The following is a 13,810-nucleotide window of genomic DNA, read 5'->3' on the forward strand; positions in this document are numbered from 1 at the left end:
TAGCCTAAATCATATTTCAGTAGTGTTGTCCTCTGCTAAACTGTGGGTTATAGCCTAAGGGACTTAAGAAAGCTCTTAAAAACAATCTAGAAATAAATCAGCTATCACTCTTTTGTGAGTAAAACTTTATTATGGGTTAGTAGGTGCAATTTGTAATGGAGTTGAATTGAGAGCTTTATTTCTTGTGTTTGTACTGGCATAGGATTAATGTTAAGAGTGTAAAAATGGGAACATACAGGGTGAAGAGATTTGGTGCTACTTAGGTTGAGATATTTCCTTGTTTTGTGGAGAAGCTTTGAATTCAACCATTAATCAAAAGATTTGAATGCTATCTTTTCTTTCAAAGTGGGTCAGAGGGAAGAGGATATAATTACTTCAAATGGTTTCCTCTGAAATCAAAGATTGAAAAGAAATTTGTTTATAGACCGAAGTTTAATGATGTTATGTGCTTCAGTCAGTGCCAGCAGTATTTATTAGCCACTTTCAGGACATTGAGGCTTCTTGGGTCAGATTTGGCTCTTGTGTCGCTCTGGGCCTCAGCATATCGGGTGCGTGGTGTCCAGCCTTTTGTGCACTTTTCTGACCATGTAGAAGGGATTGTCATGGCTTGAGAGAGGAGTTTTTGCCAGAAACTTTTCTCATCCAAGTAGAACTGGCGAGTAGCCAAAACCTGTGCTGGTTCTTCTTCGGTCGTGCATTTTAATTTCCAGACAGCTATTCTTAATGCTCACAGCCTTTCCTCCTCTTAGCACCTCTACAGAGGGGGGACAAGTGTGGGTTGCTGCCTCTGGAGGCGAGACCAATGGGCTCAGCCTCCCACCTCAGGCCCTGAGCAGGGTAGAAGGTGTCTCTGTCCCTGTGGTGGCCACCCTACTGTGCCTGGCAGGTGGGGATGCAGCAGAGCCTTGCTGGGCACCCAGCTTGCCCACAGCTTTCAGTCTCCTATGGGCTGTCTTCCTGATGGGCAGATGAAAGCCCAGCTACTCAGCATGCAGATGGGAGTGTGGGTCGCCCTCCAGTAGAAAAATGATAAGGAGATTTTTACTTGGTTGGCTAGAAACTTCTTCACACTCTTGTGAATAAAAAGCCTTTTTTTTTTTTTTTTTTAAACTCATTGTCATTCACCCAACAGTGCAAAATGTGATCGCTTTGAAGTACGGGGTGCTTTTTTCCTTGGCAACGGGATCTTTTTTTTTTAAGATGACAGATTGGATGTAGGAGCAGGGTGGGGCAGGGGGAAGATGCACGCTTCTTAAAATACTGTAAAATAGCAATCGTCTGTACAGCTCTGGTGTTAAAATCAAACTACTGACTATTATTTAAGAGCCTTATTTAAAATAAAGAAATTGACTTGTAAAATTTGTGCCTGAATTGATAATACAGTATTAAGTTTTAAATATGAGAATCACGTGTAGCTTGCACATCTTGATTTGGTGTCACCATGCTGGAATAATTTGTCAAAAACGTTGCTTGATAAAAGGCGTGTACTTGAACATGGACTCCCAGATCCGTGGCACAGTACTTTAACAGCCTGTTTGCATTTTGTCTGTTTCTTTAAAGGGCTTCCGTATTGTCTCGGGCTCCCCTGGAAATGCAGTAAGGATTCGTCTCACATCCCGGTTGCCATAGCAACAGCAGTCTTTCCCATAATGAGCTGCATCATCTGAACTGATGTCACAGCATCATGCAGCAGGTCACACAAGGCACCTCCTAGTATTGCATCCTACAGATGTGCCGTAAACATCAAAAGAGGATGATTTGAACAGGACACGGTAAGTGCAAAATGCTGCGCTGGTCTTAATTGCACCATTATTTTTCCTGTTTTATGAGGTTTTCCTAATATGAGAATGTGTGGGTTTTGCCTTGTGAAAATCATGCCGAGAAAAGATGCTGCATGCCTAAATATTATTTTTCAGGCAGACAGGCTAAGACAAAGGCCTACAGAAAACGCACTCGGTCTGAATATTTAGACTTGTCCTTGAATTTGCAATGTTACACTGAAGGTCTGAAGAGAATGTATTTTAATTTCACAATCCAATTGAAGTTGTTACAGGCTGATAGGCTTAAATGGAAAGAATAGCTGTTTTCAGTTTTAATGCCATAAAGGTAGCTTGTTCTTTTCCCTGTCTCTTTATTTAAGTATTTATTGTATGTGTAGCTCTCCTCTTAACCTGCTATCTTTTGATACCACAAATATCACATATTTATTTCCAGTGGCCTTCCATTAGCAAAATAGTCTAGAAAATACTTCATGTATCAGTGCTGGCAACTGGCACAGTATTGATTTAAAACATGGTTCACTACTATCCTATTTCTGTTAGTATACTTAAAAAAGCAAAATGTTGATATGATTGTCAAACAATAACCAGGTGTTTTGAAAGTGCAGTAGCTATTAGCTTTCCTACTGTTTGTCTTTCCATCTTTAATAAGAGTTTAGTAAATTTCAGATCTATTAATGGAAGGAAAGCAAGTCTTTTTTTTTTTTTTTTGCTGCAACTGCAGTAAAAGGTGCAGCCAAAGATCCAGACATTCTGAGGGCATTTGCTATTCATAAATTAAGAATATAAATAATTATAAAGGCTTCCACCTTTTAAGATGGGAAGAAAATGTGTATCTTTCATGTTTAGTAAAATGGTTAGAAACATTCCTGTGATATTTAGCAACTCTTTACAATATCCAATATTTGTTTATTTTTGTAATGATGTCTAGCTTTTGGAGGCCAGGGTGATTTTTTTGCTTTAACTTAATCTTACTAGATGGTATATAACACTGTTAATTGTTTATGCATGTTTAAAAGATTTGGTCTTTCAGCTGCTTGCTATTAGAAGGAAAGAAAAGACCAGACACGTCATTTTAATTGATCAATATGTCCACTAGGAATTAGGGAGTGGTCTCTGGCTCTGTTCTGCCTGTGTAGTTTATATTTGAAAAGTGCAGCAAAAAAAAAAAAAAAAAAGGCAACCACTAATATTTTAGTGATGTCTTTATTTATTGTGGCGTTTAGTCCCTTTATACTTTTTCAAGTACGGAGTGCTAAATATAATGAGATCTGATTATTTTTCATAGGGATAGATATGGTCTTGTCTGTCACAAGCTGGGATGGAGCTCCTGTATTTTAATCAGACAGTCTGCTCAGCATCTCGTGCTATTTTCAGCATGGTCTGGGTACATTACTTGCTTTATTTGTTTAATTTTCTTCCCATACTGGAAAACACAAAGCAGATGTTTGTAAATGAACATTAGGATGATGTTGCTTTATTTATCAGTGAGGTGTTGTACATTATGAAAGCAGTGGTCTGCTGCGCTCTCGTCAGGCAAACTCGGAAGATATGAGTTAGCAAGAGGGAGGGCGGGACAGCTGATGGCACAATCACAGATGTGGAGAGAGCTTGTGAGCAATGCATTGAGCTCCCAGCTTTAGGGAACATCATGGAGCCCTTAATAAGGGGTGAGCATAAGACATGCTGGGGTGACATATTATGCCATTATTGATCTTGGTGTATTTTATATTACCACAAAACTTGACATGACTCTCCTCATTTTTATCTTGTGGTAACCCTTGAGGAAAACTTCTGACAATATTTGTGAACAAATGATCTGCCATGAAGCTTCTGTTGTAGGTCGCTCCCGCCTCCCCTCCCCATAATGAAGAAGAAAATTGTTTTTCAAACATATATATTATAAAAGTATATATTTTATATTTTGTATATTATATAAATATATATTTAAAGTTCCTGTTACTCCTCTACTCCCTTCTCTCACAATATTGTTTGCCCTGGGAAACACCTGCTAATAATGGAGCTGCAGTGACATTATTAGAAGCAGCTGAGATGTTCACCAAGAAACTGACTCTGGCTGAATGCTTTGATTAGAGGATGCCTCATTTTCATATGGGCCCAAGTATTTCACTGAGGTCTGTGTGGGAGGCTATGGAAGAGTGTAGAGTGATGAAGAGGGTCTTGCTATGAAGAGCAAACCTGATTGCCTGAGTCAGAGTATGATTGAATGCAGAAACACTTCAGATGTAGTGCAGTTTCATTTCCTGTTGAGGTGTATTCATAATTGGAACAGTTCTGTGTGAGACTGCATTCAGCAGAAGGAAAGCCGTGTTGTTTTCAGTTTTGTTCCACTACTGGATTTATTGAATTATCCTTAGAGAAGGTAAAACATTTCGGAAATGCAAGTATTCCTCCCCTGAATAGCTGCATTTGGACACTTGATGTGGTAAGCAGTTCTTTGTGTATGCAGTTTCATACTGACAAGTGGCTGGAGATGGGCGTATACTCATGAACTGGAGGGATGTAACTCTTTAATCTTTGCTTTGCTAAGGGATTTTATCATAGCATCAATAAAATGGTTCCTACATAGGTTAGCACTGAATGTAGAGAGAAGCATTAGCTTGATTCCTCCCAAAACAGCTGTGGGAGCTGGTGGCAAAACCCAACTCCAGCAATTGAAGTTGGTATAGTTTTAACACTTTGTGCGTTTGTTTTACCAGCATACAGTGATGGAAAGTCTCTTGTGCAGGGATCAGAGCATGTCCTCAATGGAGGGAAGCCTTCTTTCTTTTTTAAAGATGAGTTGAAGGAACCTTGTGCTCTAGACTTCACCTTCGGTGTGTTACGTAGCAGTGGAACAGCGGTGGGTCTGTGTCATCACAGTAGGTCTGGAATGGGGCTGTGCCCAGAAACTCATCCCTGGCAAGTCAAAGCAAATTACTTTATACTCTTTATTGGAAGTGCTCAGGCATTGATTAGGACTGGTGGCATTCCCAAATGCCAGTGAAATATTTTCTTAAAAAATATTTTAGAAATTCAAAAGAAAAATAAATCCTTTGTCACGTCCTAGTTCTGTAAAAATTACTGCTGTGTCATGGAAGAAATACAGCATTTTGGGCTTGACTTGTTTCTGTGATGGCTTTGTGTATGATTTTTTTAAAATGTTTTTTCCCCTCTACTAGCTTCAGGAGGAGGTTCTGCTGGTCAGAATGGAAAGAAAAAAAAAATAAATAAAAGATGCTTTCTTTGTATTTGGAAATATATTTTTATTTTGTATTTCAAGTATGGCTTATGCTGTGTATGTAGACTGAGACATTACACTGTTATTGGGATAAAGCTAAGTGATAAGTTAGTTTCAAGATGATCCCTTAGTCATCTTTGCATTCATATATGTCACATATACATGTCATATTAACACGTGTTAATATTTGGGTGAGAGAGGGAAGAAAAGTGCTTTCTGCTTTGCCCTTTTGCTGGAAGGAGCCATGCACTAAGGCAGGTTGTAGCAGCAAAAAAAAAAAAAAAAAAAAAAAAAGAAAAAAATTGCATATGCTGCCCCTATCTTAAAGGCTCCCTGTCTGTTGAGCAGGCTTCTATGTCGTTATTCCTTTCTTTTACGTAAAAGGTATGTGGAGCATTTTCTTTCCCATGTTCAGTTTTATATCTAATGTTTTCTATTGCCTTTAAAATAAAAGCACCTAACTGCCCTTCACTTCTGTCACGTGAGGTGTAAAAACACTTAAATCCATTAACTGGCTTGGTATAGCCGTAGTGGTTTTAGTTATGTTAGTGGTTAAGCCAGTGATATAAATAGTACATAGGAAGGGTCCTCCCCAAAATTTTTGAGTACCAAAATGTGCATCACTGAAGCACAATTTTCTTCATTCCTAAAATGTCTTCAGTACAGCTTTGCTTCATGATGAAAAGGGAAGGGGGTGGTGGAGAAACTACCAACCCACAGACAGCTTTTCCCTTCCTGTTCCATGGCTGAAGCACACGTTTCTAATACCTAGAGTTGGGTAATCTGAATCCCAGCAAGGCTGACTCAGCTTTGCATCCCTCCAAGGTCAAAAAAAATCAGTTCTGTGCAGTTTACAATGTCTGGCATTTCCAGACAAGATGTTTAAAGCCAGAAATCTTCTCTGCTCTGCGTGAACTCTGTTCTCACGGCACGTGTCAGATATGGGCTTGCCCTGGCCAGCTTGGCTAAAATGCCATCTTGTCCTGCTGTCCAGTATTCAGTCCTTGTGCCAGACAGCAAGGAACTCTCTGGCCTGGTGAGTGTCTCTAAAGCACCTAGAAATTAAGGTATTTTGAAAACGTAAGTGAAATGCTTTGCAGCCTGTGGGGTAACAATTGTGTCCTATGGAAAGCAGGGCCTTCAAAAACAAGGATGGAGGATGAATCCTATGAATTGTGATGACATCCTCCTTCCTTTGTCAGCTCTGTGGCGGCTTTTAGAACTGTTAAGAGCAGCCAGGGCAGTTAGTTTTCTAGATAAATGTTTTGGGGTGAGGCACTACAAAACGCAGTGCGAGGGGAACCACAGGACCCCCATGCGACAGCTGGACTTCTGTGAAGCTGAGCACAGACCAAGAAAGGCCAGTGCACTGATGGTACAGCAAGTCAAATAACTTTTTCATGCATACTAAGCATATAGCCAAAATAGCTACCACTTAAAAAATGTGCTCCGTCTGTTTGGCAAAGAGATCTTTCACCTGAGAATGAATTCTAGGAGGAAATAGCTCCATGAAATAGATTTCTCAGCCCCCACGGTACAGTGTCCTGGGGGAGCTGGCACACTTGAAAAAGACAGCCTTTGTTAGCCTTAGGTTGTGCTAGAAAAGATCCTGGCTTTCAGGTGAGGAAGTGCTCAACTGCAATGACCATTTCCGTTTTCAGTCTAACTATAAATCTATTATGACTGTAATGATTGTCTTATAAATGGGATATTGTCATAGTTTCAGGATTAGGATGCAGACATGAATTAGCTGCACGAACTGTCAGTATAATATTAATTGCATTCTAGCTTGGCGTATGGATAAAATAAAGGAGGCATGTGTCTGGATAGAGAGCAAGTTGTTTGTTTTCCTCTTTGCTGTGACTTGTTGGTATGGTTCATTCCTCTGCCCACTCTTTTTCTTTTTTTGCTGTGTCATTTTCACAGCATTTTCTCTTTGGGTTAAAAACTCGTATCCAAGTTATTTCTTCAGTATTAAAATTCACTTCACCTCCATAACTCCTCCTTGCACATTACATTAGACTTGCATTTCTCATTTTCAGCTCCCGCTCAATTCTGTTGCCTCATGGCTTCATCTGTATCTTACTTGCTATTTCAGCTTTCTGTTCCTGAATATTAATCCTGAAATTGCTCTTATTATTGTCTTTTTTTATTCCTTCGGGGAAAAAAAAATGCATTTCCCCTGGACTGTCACTGTATAAACTACTTTTTAGAGAGAACTTATGGGACTTTGGGTGTATTACTACGTTTTGAAATAACAAAACAATTCAGATATCTGTACCAAAATTTGAGTAGGACATTTATAGTGCTAGGGTCTATGCATACATATTTTATATATATATATATATATAGAAGAAATTATGATCCCTTTCCTGAGTAGGTTGCATTAGTTCTTAATTCAAACAGAGAGAAGCTGTTTTTGTGGTTTTTATAGATGAGAAATTTGTGCTCTAAGGGATAAGTAATTTGCCCAAGTTTCTTGGAAAACCTTTGGTAGACCTGGGAGAAACAGCTATTTTTCTTATTTCTAGTACAGCTCTGCAAACAGAAGTATCTTTTATCTCTGTCTTTGCACTTTCTTGTTTGTGTTTCTGATTTTCTGTGGGTTGACTTTTTTTTTTTTTTCCTTTTGCTTGTTTTTGCTTTTCCAGCTGAATGTCCTGGATAAGACTAGCCCATATTGGAGATGCAGAAAAGCTCAAGGGACTTGAGACAATGATTGTTACCTGATCTAAATTAGGATGCATCTTAACATGATTAGCCTGGGGACATTCTAGTCTTTCAAAAGCAGAAAACCTGCTAGCCAATCATTTTAGGCAAACAGCTTACTGTTTCAAACCAAGTAAATAATAAAAAAAAAAAAAAATTACCCCTTTGTTGCTGGAAGCCAGAGCTTCCAATGCTTAGCTGAGAAGAGAAGAAAAAGTTCTGCACAGTGCATCTTTAAAATAAATGTAGAGCACTTGCTTCACAAATTGTAAAGCAGTGTTTCTCTTGTCCAACTAGATAAGTGCTTGTCCTCTGTTTGACAGGTTGCTGTGGTAGACTACTGTCAAGGGAGTGAGTAAAAATATTTCAACAAAATAAATATTAAAAAAAAAAAAAAGTCTAAGAAAGCCAAATACCTGCCTAGTGAAATGTTAGGTTTGTTAGGTAAGAAATGGGAAAGTAAGGAGAAATGTTTGGTTTGCATTGCAAAGTGCAACCTTAGATGCTTGTAACTGAGCTCCCTTAAAAAGAAAGCTGAACAGGCAACTTGTTTTGTTTGCCTTTTCAATAAACAATTACAGATTTCTGACAGGTATTTGTTAAGGGCTGATAGAATTTGTACTGAATACAAACCCAAAACAAAGGCAGATATTGCCTGAGAGCTGGGTAAGATGGTTTTTAATTTGATATTGCAAGATGAGCCTTCAGGAAACTCAAAATATTAGTTAGCAGTGACAAAAGTAAAGAGAGACTTTTTTCAACACTTTGTTTTCGTCATGGAGAGCTGCAATTCAAAGCTGAGTGCTACTGACAGAATGTTTTCAAATGAGGATGTCTTTCAAAGCTGTTTAATGTTGCTACTCTAGGCTGCATACAATTTTCAAGTGTGTTAGATCATGCTTAGAAACAGCTATTCCTGCTGAGGTGGCCAATTCCCTGGCCATGGCACTTCTGTACAAAGAAGTAAGTATCCTTCTTGTACTCCAATCTACACTGCTGGTCTCCCAAAACATAACAAATCGTATGAGAATGATAAATTGGTTTTTGATTGCCACACACAAACAGACCCACACCAAACTGATAGTTTCAGGTAGAAACAGCTACTATCCGTCAGATTTCAGCATATCTAGGAGGTGTTGCTGAGGCAGTGACACAGCAGATAAGAAAGTTGCCATTTTAAGGGTCAGTTGTTAAAATACACAGGGTATTATATTTTATAGGTCCTTAATGTGCCATCTAGTCTTGTTCCTTCTCAAATCTTTGTCTTAGTATTTTACTAGGTTATTATCAATAACACCCCAGTTTGGTTTTTGCTGACCTAGTGTGTTGATAACCTGGAAAACAAATTAGGGGACTCTCATTTTTCTTGCATCTGGAGAAGGGGAGTCCAAATATGCTCTGTGCATGACGCAGGAACAGAGGTATATCCGCAGCAGTGATGACTGTTCTTCTAGAAGGAAACAATTTTAACCCTACAAATGCTTGGCAGTTATTTACAATGTAATAGTGTTTTTTTTTTTTTTTTTTTTTTTTTTTTTTTTTAAGTAATCCTTTAAATTAGCTGAGAGGATTGTTTCTGGTTTTCTGTGAATTATGCTGATCACTTTGTAATTATTTGTTTTACTCAGTTTCATTGTGTTACTTTGAATTAGTTTGGGTCTCCAGTTTAACTTGTTGGTCCCATATATGTGATCTTTTATTGTAACTTGTAAAGTCACTTTGATCAAATGAGATAAATCCCCCTTAAATCCCTGTTGTTCCTTCTTACCTTTAAAGGGATGATGTGAAGAAAGGAGGAAGATTTTAGCAAGTTGAAGGTCTATGTAGTGAGTTACGTTGACCACTAGTAATGGATTAATGTTGGAGTGAGCTACGGATCTCAGATCTCTCCCTTCTGTCCTTGTCATTAAAATGTACTGAAACTGGTATGAGGCCTTCCTTGATTTGAATTTTAATGTAAGGTGGCATACAGTAACAGCTGGTTGGAGAAGTGATGTTAATGAGAAATGCAGGCTTGAGCAGCAAACATCCTGTGGTACTGGAAGCAGACCTGGAGTCTTTTTCTGGCTCTGATAGTGAATGTGCCAGTTGCAAATTGTTTCTGAACCTGTGCCTCCTGTTCTTCACCTGCTGAATGGACGTAGTGATACTGATCCCCCTTTGTAAAGCATTCTGCAAATGCTGGGTGACACTGTGATCAAATTAACTATACACGTGTGTATACACGTACTGAGGCAAGACAGTAGCAGATGCCAGCCAGAATGGCCCAAGGGAATGTTGGCAAAGAGCAGGCAGATGTGGGTGCTGAAAGTAAAATATGAAAATATAAAGGAAAGCTTTTGGGATTTTTATAATGGGATAAAGGATTGGACGGGAGAAGACTTACCAAAAGTCAGTCTGCTACTTTTGGCAACACAAAAATTACTTTAAGTAGTGTTTGTCAAACAATTAACCCTGCTTAACAAAAATATAAGCCTAATTTCCCAATTAAGTTTGAAAAGACTGGGCATATATCTCCACTGTCTGAGTTCAAGTGGTTTCTGTATTAACAGAGAGATAGCAGCACCTTCTCTGTAAATCTCGAGGCCATATGTATGTATTATTTTGCTACAAAAGTAAATTACTCCTTTTTGGGGAAGAAGGGAAATCAACCAGGCTTTTCCATGATCTTGAATGGCTTCTTTCCATAATTAGAGCTTGAGAAGAATTATTGCATAAAAAGCTGTTTTCTCAGTTCTCAGTCATTGCTTACACATTAAAATGCCTATTGTTGATCTGCGTGAAACCATTTTTGTCTAGGTTATTTTTGGTCACAGAACTAACAACCCAAAACAGCTAATGACTGATGGATGTGCATTAACCTGAGTTGTACAATGCACAGGGCTAACATCTGTTCCAAATTAGGCTGACCAGGGATCTGGAGATAGCTCCTTTCCAGTCTAATAAATACGTATTTATTTACAGAAACCAGATTAGCTGTAACCATCAAGTGAGCTAAGGATGTTAAGTTTGAATTCATGTGCCAATAGGTCAAGGAAGAGCAATGTGACAAGAAAGGCATCTTGAGAGTGGTAAAGAGTAATAGTAGTCCCCATGGCTGACCTGTATTGTTTAGAATTCATTCAGTTTAGTCTTCCTTCACCTGCGTACTGGCATGTAGTTTTGATTCACATATTTATCTTTTTTTAAAAAAATCGAAGGGTGTGTGTAATATATAAATAAAGCAAGCTAATATAGTCTCAGCACCTAAAATTAGCATTAAACACTTTTATAACAGCACTTTTTTCTTAAGCTTTGTTTGAATGGCTTTTAAATTGAATTGTGTTTCTCAGTGTTCTCATTGGGTGCTAACTGTTGCTGCAGTATGAAAGATTTTTGTAGCATTTTTGCAAACCAATATCTTATGGTTGTAACTAATCCCTAACAAGTTCAGGCTCTGGGCAGTCAAATTAATCAAGTGTGTAAAGATAAGTTACAATTCTGAGAAACGTCCTTTGTTTTGTCTGGTGTTTTCATTGTTATGGGAGAACCTCAGCAAAGGTAGAGGTTGTCTACAACCTCAGCAAGCCTTGAGTCTGTGAAGGGGTATTTTCCACTCCACACCCAATCTCCAAGCTTCATAAAGTGAAACTTGATAGCATTTGGAGCCAAGAAATATGCTGGTATGGGGAGGGCTCTGATTTTTATTTTTTTAAACAATATTCTCTTAGACTGGAGAAAGCCTCAGGGATTATAATTAGCCTGTCTTGGTCTGATTAGCATTTGGTACTTGAAGATTGTTGGATCAGCAAAATAGCATATCCTGACAGCCTAGTGGAAGGAAGTCCAAGATTCCCCTACTCCCTGCAGGGAGCCAGGACAAGAATCATTTTGGTAGATTAAACCCTTTTATGAGAAGTAATGATCTATGCCTAGAATCCTTAAAGGTGGTTATCTCCTGAGCCAGGATGCACAGTGCTTTTCCCCCAGCCTTTCAAAGTGTTTTACTGAAAGTGAGGGAAAATATGACCTGTGCTACAAGACTGTTAAAGCCTTCCTCTTATTTGTGGTTCATAACTACTAGTTGCATGATAACCAAAGCTCAGCCTTTTTATTAAAGCCAAAAGTGAACATTTTATGTCCACAGTTTAAATTTCACACAAAAACGTACTGATGATTAAAAGGCCAAATGAAAATTGATTTTTTGCTATTGTTTAGTTCTATGTTCAGACAAATCATAAACAAGCACTTAATTTTAATTACATGTGCTTTACGTATAATTTAGTAAATGAGTTTCCATTTTCTAAAATGGAAATGCAACTGTGCTCAACAAAGCCTAGAGAATGAATAGGTAAATGGAATATGGAATGTGTGTCGTAGAAATGGTTTAAATTTCCTTCTGAAAACTGTTTTGAGAAATCCTGAAATGTCTTCACACGGAATTGAAATACTTAGTAATACACTATTCCTATGTGATTGTTTATGTCAGTGAAACCTTTGTGAATCATTGTGTTACTTGTAATCAGGACGCTCCCAAGTTGGTTAAATTTCAGCAAGTTTGCTGCAGTTTGATCTGTGGTATTGGAAGAGACTGTTAAAATGCTGCAGACAAACTTAAAATCAAATGGGTTGAAATAGGCACTGCTTCAGTAATGAACGTTGTTTCAGTGACTCTTTAGAAGATGTGTAAACATGTAGATGTATCTCAATTTATCATCAATTTGATATAAATCTTCATGTTGTATTGAATCATAGAATGGTTTGGGTTGAAAGGGATCTTAAAGACCCTCTGCTTCCATCCCCCCCGCCATGAGCAGGACATCTCCCTCCAGACCAGGTTGCCCAAAGCCCCATCCATCCTGTCCTTGAACAAGTCCAAAGATGGGGCCTCACCACCCTCTGAGTAAATAATTTCTTCCTAATACCTAACTTAAATTTACCTTTTTTCAGTTTAAAACCACTACTCCTCGTCCTATCACTATGCTCCCTGACAAAGAGTCCCTCCCTGGCTTTTTTGTAGACCCCTTTAAGCACTGGAAGGCTGCTGTAAGGCCTCCCCAGAGCCTTCCCTTCTCCAGGCTGAACAACTCCAACGCCCTCAACCTCTCTTCATAGGAGAAGTCCTTCAGCCCTCTGATCATCCTTGAGGCCCTCCTCTGGACTTGTTCTAGTATGCCACTGAAACTTGCCTCAGGCATTTAGTTCTTGGTGCAGATCTAACTCTGCTCCTGCTGACTTCTCATGTTTCACTTAAAATGGAAAGATAAGCCTGTGGGTCTTATCCAAGGCTTATTGGAGTCATTAATGAGTGTCAGGCCTGGAATCTTCTCATGTTGTGGGGATGGTTATCTTTTTGTTTTTATTTTCCCTTAGGAAAGGGTGATGTGGTAAAGTGAATGAATGGAAGTAGAATCCTTGGAAGGGGAAAAACAGTTTGAAATCCATGTGCCTCATGTGAGGTTCAAAGGTTTGAAAAAGGGATAGGTGGCTATAAAGATCTGGGAATAAACTGGCTTCTCTGTTTTCTGATCAAAACTGAAAATGCTCTTGGTATCATCTGTGAAGTCCATGTTGCTGCTGTAGTGTTCTGGAGTGCTAGAGTATTTCTTATGTGCTAGAGAACTGGTTAAGAACTGAGCAGCAGTAATATTACACAGTTGAGTTTTAAATTCATTTTTTCAAAAAGTCAACTTGAATTCTTTGCCAAAATTTTACCCAAATTGAAATATTTTATTCTGGCTGAATTTTTGAAACATTTTAAAGCCAAGTTTTCAGGAATGTGCTAAGACCTTTAGAGATGGATGGCTTTATTTTGTGGCAGGCCAAATAAGATTTCTGTGGTTTGAAAGTGAGATTCAAAAATTCATTGATTTTTTTTTTTTTTTTTCATAGAAGGGCTAGTCTGCTTGATAGTTTTGCTCTTATTTGAAATGCGAAAGATTTCTAATATCAAATGCCAAAATATGTGTCTTGTACAGGAAACAAAGTTTCACATCAGTTGCTAGTGAGTTCTTTGAGTTAAAGCTTGAGTACAAACTTAAAATGTGAATTTACAGGAATTATTTATGATAGCCTCTCAGAACAGAGTCTTATTTAATGACAA

The sequence above is a fragment of the Aythya marila genome, assembly GCF_965140915.1.
Source record: "Aythya marila genome assembly, chromosome: 5".
Lineage (NCBI taxonomy): Eukaryota > Metazoa > Chordata > Aves > Anseriformes > Anatidae > Aythya > Aythya marila.